The following is a 7,015-nucleotide window of genomic DNA, read 5'->3' on the forward strand; positions in this document are numbered from 1 at the left end:
TACAAAAAACAGTAAAAAATCCAAAAAAGACCAAAAACAGTAAAAAACATAAAGTGACAGTTTATATGTTATTTCCGGACGAGATGTGATCTGACCTTCCTATTTGTTGTTGTTTCAGATTGATTTATATCGTTTCTGATAGAAAGATTGTGTGTTTTGGTGAAGGGTTGGGTACCCTCCCTCGAGTGTAATTTGAGTGTTTAAGCACGTTAATGGTGATTTTGCCGGTGACCGGAGGGTAGAGTGGCAGGCTGATCAACGTGTTCCACACTCAACAGGCACATCAAGGACAACATCCGCAACGACTGTTGGGTATCGTTGAAGCAATTTTAGTATCGTTCGGGTACTATTTCCTTACAACTTAAGTGGTGGGGGGCACGATTGGCGCGGTCCGATTGTACCCTCCATCGATTACAAATTTCCGAGTTAAGGGTCTTAATTCGGATATTTTGGTGCAAAGGAGGGTATAGTACTATTCATTAACGACTATTAATAGATTATTATCCTTATTATATATTACTTATCTCCTATTTAGACCCAAGAAACACCCATTTTTTGTCGAAAATTACCAATTTTTGACAAAACTGTAGAACCCCAAATTTTCGGATATCCGAGCTTTTCCGATAGGCAAAAAGCTTTTATATAGAGAGTAACTACGTAGTTCGATCCCCTTCACTAAAGAAACCGCGTGAGCAAAGACTCAGGAGAAGTTAGAAAAACGAAAATTTTTCGATCAAAATTTTGATAATTTTCTGTATTTTGTCAATCTGTTTTGGGGATCGAGTTTTTGAGTTTTTAGAGTTAGAGCAATAAAATTTTTTGCGTTAGGAGCGTGCTAGCATAACGTGCTCGGTTACTAGAGAAATTTTTGGGCAACCCTCCGAGTAGCTCCGTGGATAGAGCTAACGACTTAAGGTTTGGAAAAGGAAGGAATCGGAGGGTCCAAATTTGATAGTTTTTGGCCAAATTTTTGTTTCTAAACCAATTTTGGTCCGGTTTTTTGTATTATTCCAGTGCCGTACAGGGCTGCTACGCTCATTTCAAGTAGTTTTAGGCACTTTCGACCGGAATTGCGGAAAAAGTCTTTCAGAACCTATATAGGTGGTAAAAAAAGGCCATTTTGTTGAACGCGTTTTTGGCGATTTCTCAAAGACTAGTGATCCGATCGGGATAATTTTGGTACCATAAGTCGACGTTTTTGACCACTTTTCCGAATCGCAACCGTTTTTTGGTTGATTATTTCGGAAAAGAAAAATTTTTTTAGAATTTGTTGGTTCGGAGGGTCCAAATCACGGGCAACCCTCCGAGCGGCAGAAAATTTTATCAAAACATCTTTTTATTCAACTGGGAAGGTTGACCGTGTCAGCCAACCTAGCTTTAAGTCAGGTAGACCGCTTTCAGAGGCTTTACTGCGGTGATATTACCCTTTTTTTTGATTTTGGGGGAACCCTCCGAAGTGACCCTCCGGAGTCAGCTAAACCCTTTAGCAACCCTCCTTAGTGGAAAATTTCCACGAGATCACCCTAAGAAGTTATAACAGCTCCCCTTAGAGATCTTACCTTGTTTTGACGCTTTTTGAAGGTAGTAGGAGAACCTTCTAAGCGAGATCAAAAAATTTGAAAATTTTGGAGGTACCCTCCGAAGTAACCCTCCGGAGCATATTAAGCATCTTATTGACCCTCCTTAGTAAATTTAGGGGGACCCTCCGAAGTAACTTGGGTGATTAAGGTACCCTCCGAAGTAACTTGGGTGATCAAGGTACCCTCCGAGGTAACCCTCCGGAGTGTCTTAAACCTTCTAACGATCTTCCTTGTTAGAGACTTGAGTAAAATTTCTGTGGCAATTTGGGAAACGGAAAATATCCATTTAATTAAGATCATATTAGGATATTAGGCGTGCTTATCAGGATCATAAGAACCCATTCTGACCCGGAAATTTGTGATCAACTTTGGATTCTACATTGGGTGTATCAGAAGTACCCGAACAAAGAAATTTTTTTTGATTGTGATTTTGGTTGTGTGGTTGCCTTGAGCTACTTAATAGGAAAGTTCGGGCAATCCGGGAACAAATAAAAGAAGACCTCGGTGAGTGTATTAGGCAAATACACACTCACTTGAGAAGAAAAGTTGTTCCCTGCTCTCGTGCACTTGGAGCGTTCCGGGTGTGGGGGAGCTTTTTCATAGACTTTAGAAATTTTCGATCAGAGGTTGCCTTGAGCTACTTGGTAGGACAGCTCGGGCAATCGCAGGACACCTAAAAGAAGACCTCGGTGGGTGTAATAGGCAGACACACACCCACTTGAGAAGACTGTGTCCTGGGCTTCGTTCTTTCGGATCGTTCCGATTGGGGGAAGTCTTTTTCTTTAAGACTAAGTTTTAATTATCTATTTCTGAATCATCACTGCTTTTTATCAAAGATTGTTTAATTTTAACAAAGCAGTGACTTGATAAATTGTGTGGCAATAAATTGATACTGACAAAAGGTCGCTGTCACCTGTAGGATATTCTTATCTGATTATCGATTGTGTTTTGTGTGTCGATTATATCTTGTGGAAACTTAGTGATACTGTTATACTATACAACCGGGTTGAGTTTGCATTATATCAATACTGGGTAGACCCTGTGTGTAACTTTAGCTGAGTCACTAATTTAGTCGTGAGAGATCTAAGAGACATTTTGATACTGACGGAATCGAGTAGGCAGCGTTAAGTGATTTAACTAAATCTTGTTTGTGGTACGTTTGCATTGCCATCGAATTACGAATACTTTCATTTTGTTAAAAACTATGCAGCGCAGGGACTCGCTAGGATCGACTACTAAAATTCCCAAGCTAAGCAAGGGAAGCACGCGGAAGTTTAGAACTAGGCGTAGCCAAACCTCGTTTAGCAGCGCTTCCGACGCGTTTGCTGAAGACGAATCGACTAAAGGTCAACCTGATCTTTCAGTGAGCGAAATGAAACTAAGGAGCGAGAAAAACCTCGATGGCAATCAAAGGCGGAGCGCCGAGGCCGAGCCTGCGAGCGAAACGCTGGTGGATCCCTTTGACGAAGGGGAGCGAACGCTCATTCGACCCGACTTTGAGCCAGACGAGGTCCTCGAACGGGAGGAAGCCGAGAGGACAGAGGAGACCTCGGAGCGTCCCGAGGTCGAACCTCGGGAGGAAGTGTTGTACAGGGGAATGTCCAAATCGGAGACCAAGAGTCACAGGTGGAGGGGAGAATACTCACATTCGGCTAGTACCCACTCATCTCTGGCCAAGCAGAGCAACAACGCGATGATGTCGAGTATAAGCCCGAGTGGAGAACAAACGGGTTCGAAGGCCAAGAAGATTTGGAAGTCCTTGTACGACGAACGCATGGCGTCACTACCAACTGTAGGTTTGACTTCCAGTGATGACTACCCGGAGATAACCCATCCGGATGTGAACTTCACACCGTGCCCAAGGAATGATATGAGCAGGAAGGCGTCATCAACCTCGCCGACCAGGCCCATGTCAGATGGGATAACGATGGGAGCGTCGTCAATCTTCGACAGATTAATGACGTCGATGAGCAAGCAAAGAGGCGGTGCGTCATCAAGCACCAGGCTGCAGCCGCCGTTGACCTCATCTTCTATGGGACTAACCCCGTCAATTGGGGCCACTGGCGACATAAGTGACATGTTCGCTGGCGTAATGAATGGTCTGGAGGAACTGAGACGGGACATGACTAAAAGAATAGATCAGGTGGATGAGAGAGCTCACAAGGGTCAAGAGAATCTGAGAGATGAACTAACGCACGTGAAATCGCAGGCGAGGAATGATCTAGCTCAGTTGATTCGCAACACCGATCAATGCCTGGCGGAGAGCCTGGCACAGGCAAACAAAGAGTCAGAGGAAAGAGAGGCTAGGATGACAAGAGAGATCGAGCGGTTATTGAATGATCATGATAATACCTACGCCCAAACGATGACTGGCCTGGAGAAGAGGTTGGACGCCAAATCTGACTTGATGATGCGGAAGCTTGACGCGATCCTGAATGGGAGAAGTTGGCAGGAGCATTCCAACTCAAGGGAGCGCTCACAGTGCCAGAACCCAGCAAGGCTCGAGAACGAACTACGAACATAGAAACAAGGAGCGGCCAAGGGCAGCCCCGCAGAGGCCTGGCTGGATGAATCCAGTCCCGCCGGAGGCAGATGCCACCCCGGAGACAAGATTGCCAACCGTGCCACAAGTCAGTTCAGTACCAGATCTGACTACAGTCTCGCAAGACACAACGATGTATGCCTCGATGTTTGAGCCTCTGAACAGATCTCTTGAAACATTCATCACCAAGCTCTCGAAGTCAACCGAGAGAGGAGAGAGGTCAAGAAGAACACTGAAAAAGCCGAAGTCATATAAAGACGAGTCAGACGGCTGCATTGATACTTGGATAGAGGTGATGAAGTTACACTTTGAGGAAGAGAATCTCTCCAAGAAACAAGAGTGCAGCGCGCTGACGAGCAACCTGGAGGGTACTGCATTAAATTGTGTAATGGCGAAAAGAGCCAATGAGCGAGACAGCGCTCGCAAGATATTCGACATCCTGCTGAATTGTTTCGGCTCTGGAGTACAAGGGCACCAGGCTATGGTGAAGTTCGAGAAGAGGCGTCAGAGAGATGAAGAATCAATAGATAAATTCTTGGACGACCTTGAATTGCTCAGGAGGAGAAGCAACCCGGATGAGAGAATATCCGAGCGAAACTTGGCGATTGCTTCGAAGTTCATGGATGGAGTAAGGAGTGAGGAGTTGAAGACGATGTTGGCCACTCACTTCACCCTGTCGCTTGACCAGGTACCCACGCCTGACGACTTGCGTATGAAGTCACGCGAGTATTTACTCATAAAACCGAGGGCGCAAAACCGATACAGCAATTATGGCAACTATAGCGGGACAAACACTGGTGCGAATTCCAGTTGGTACAAACCTCGCGATGACATGGACAAGAGGAGGTCGTGTGCGAATTGTGGTTCGATGGACCATCACGTTTCTGCGTGTTCTGCGTACAAACAGAACATGAAGGCCATAGGCTACTTTCTCGAGGACGCCGACGCGACCGACGAGGATCATGAGGAGTACGTCAGAGGGCTCATCATGAAATATGGTCCGAGGTGTTTCTTCTGTAATTTGGAGGGACACTTCAAGTCGGATTGTACTCAATTTTGGGACGCAGTAGCGGACGCGAAACATCCCCGCCACGAAGAGGCGCTTTCGGGTGTCAAGGCCAGTCGAGCACGTCTGATGAACGAGGCTGAATATCGGATAAAGGAGACGACACCGAGCACCTTCACGACCAAGAAGGTTAAGACATGGCCTGACGAGGTGGTAGCCTCGAACCTCGAAGCAGAGTCGTCTAGTCCACTCAAGGTGGATTACGGCCTGGCGGCAAGGACGGCGCTGCAGAATGTCAAACAGGACCTTGCCACGAAAGAAGTGGAGCAATGGGTAAGGTCGGATCTTCGGGAGAGTCTTAATGTCCTCGGTAAAGCGACAAAAGTAGAAGACAAAGAGGAGCCCAAGAAACAGGGACTAAAACTGAACGTTATATCTGGCAAGACTTTCGGCATGACGAAGGCGGGGACCAAAATAATGTCCATCATCTCAGTCGCAGGGCACCAGGTGGTCAAGAACTTGAGTGAACCATCCGAGATTACACTAATCCACCTGGACATCTATGCCGACTACCTGAAGGAGAAGGATCCCAAACTGGACTCCAGGGCAGTGCGAGCGCTGCTCACAACGGGAGGTCCGAGGCTGATGAAAGTGGACGGACATTATATCGATGTCTATGGCCCTTACCCGATTCTGATGAATGTGGATGGCATCAATATCTACACGAAAGCTCACATAACTGATGCGAACGATCAGGTTGGCCGGATATACATTGGTCAAGAGGAGCTGAAGGTCAGACGAATCGGACACAACGCGATGCTCGAACAAGATGCGGTGCATATTGGTTGCGAGGCCGATCTGGCCGCACACGTTCTGGACGTGCAAGGCAGACAACTTTCAGTAAAGGGACTGCTAGACACGGGAGCAGTGGTTAGTGTCATGCCAGTCAAAACTTGGACCGACATGGGTTTCGAAAGATCGGATCTCATACCGACAAACATCAGGTTGGCAGCTGCCAATCAGGGAGCGATCTATGTCGCCGGACGAACCCCGATCATCTCACTGCAGCTCGGAGGAAGACATCTTTGGATGAGCTTCCTAGTAGTAGAGAATTTGGATGAATCCGACCAGTTCATCCTAGGAAGGGATTTCGTTCGCAACTTTGACGTCACGATTGATCTCAATGACGGATTGATTAGGATCAAGGATCCTGAAAGAAAGTATGAGAAAAGACCCCTTAATAAGATCTTAATTAATCAGGCCAAGGTGCCGATTTTTCTGGATCGAAAAGTTAGATTAAAACCGAACCAAGCCGTAGTAGCGACGTTTAGGATGAGGAACTTGAATGAACTCAGCAATGACAGACAGGTGTGTCTGGTAGCAAATCCAAACAGTAAAAGCTCGGCTATTTTAGGAAGAAGCTTCTCACTCACTCAGAGCGGACTGTGTGTGAGTGTGTTATTGAACACAGAAGCAACAACAGTGACAATACAGAGGGGAAAGAAACTTGGCTACACTTTGCCTCTGAACACAGACTTTCTGAGTGTGGAGAACTTGAAGAAGTTTGATGTAACTAAATGTCCATTACATGCGAACCAAGAATGTATAATGAAAAGAGTAATTGAATTGAAATCTTCTAGGAAATTGTTTTCAATGAAGTCGGAAACAGATGATGGGCTGTCTAGTTGTTCCAACTTTCCTGAGAGGCCGACGGAAGCAGAGTTAGCAGCGAATAGGCCTGTCCTACCTGAGATAGAACATCTGAAGGGTAAAATATCTGACAAGGAACTAGATTCGCTCAGGGCGGTGCTAGATCGGAACGCAGACGTTTTTTCAAAGCATAAGGCCGATATAGGTTGTTGCAATTTTGTAGAGCACGAGATTGAG

The sequence above is a fragment of the Symsagittifera roscoffensis genome, unplaced genomic scaffold, assembly GCF_963678635.1.
Source record: "Symsagittifera roscoffensis unplaced genomic scaffold, txSymRosc1.1 SCAFFOLD_394, whole genome shotgun sequence".
NCBI classification, from domain to species: domain Eukaryota; kingdom Metazoa; phylum Xenacoelomorpha; order Acoela; family Convolutidae; genus Symsagittifera; species Symsagittifera roscoffensis.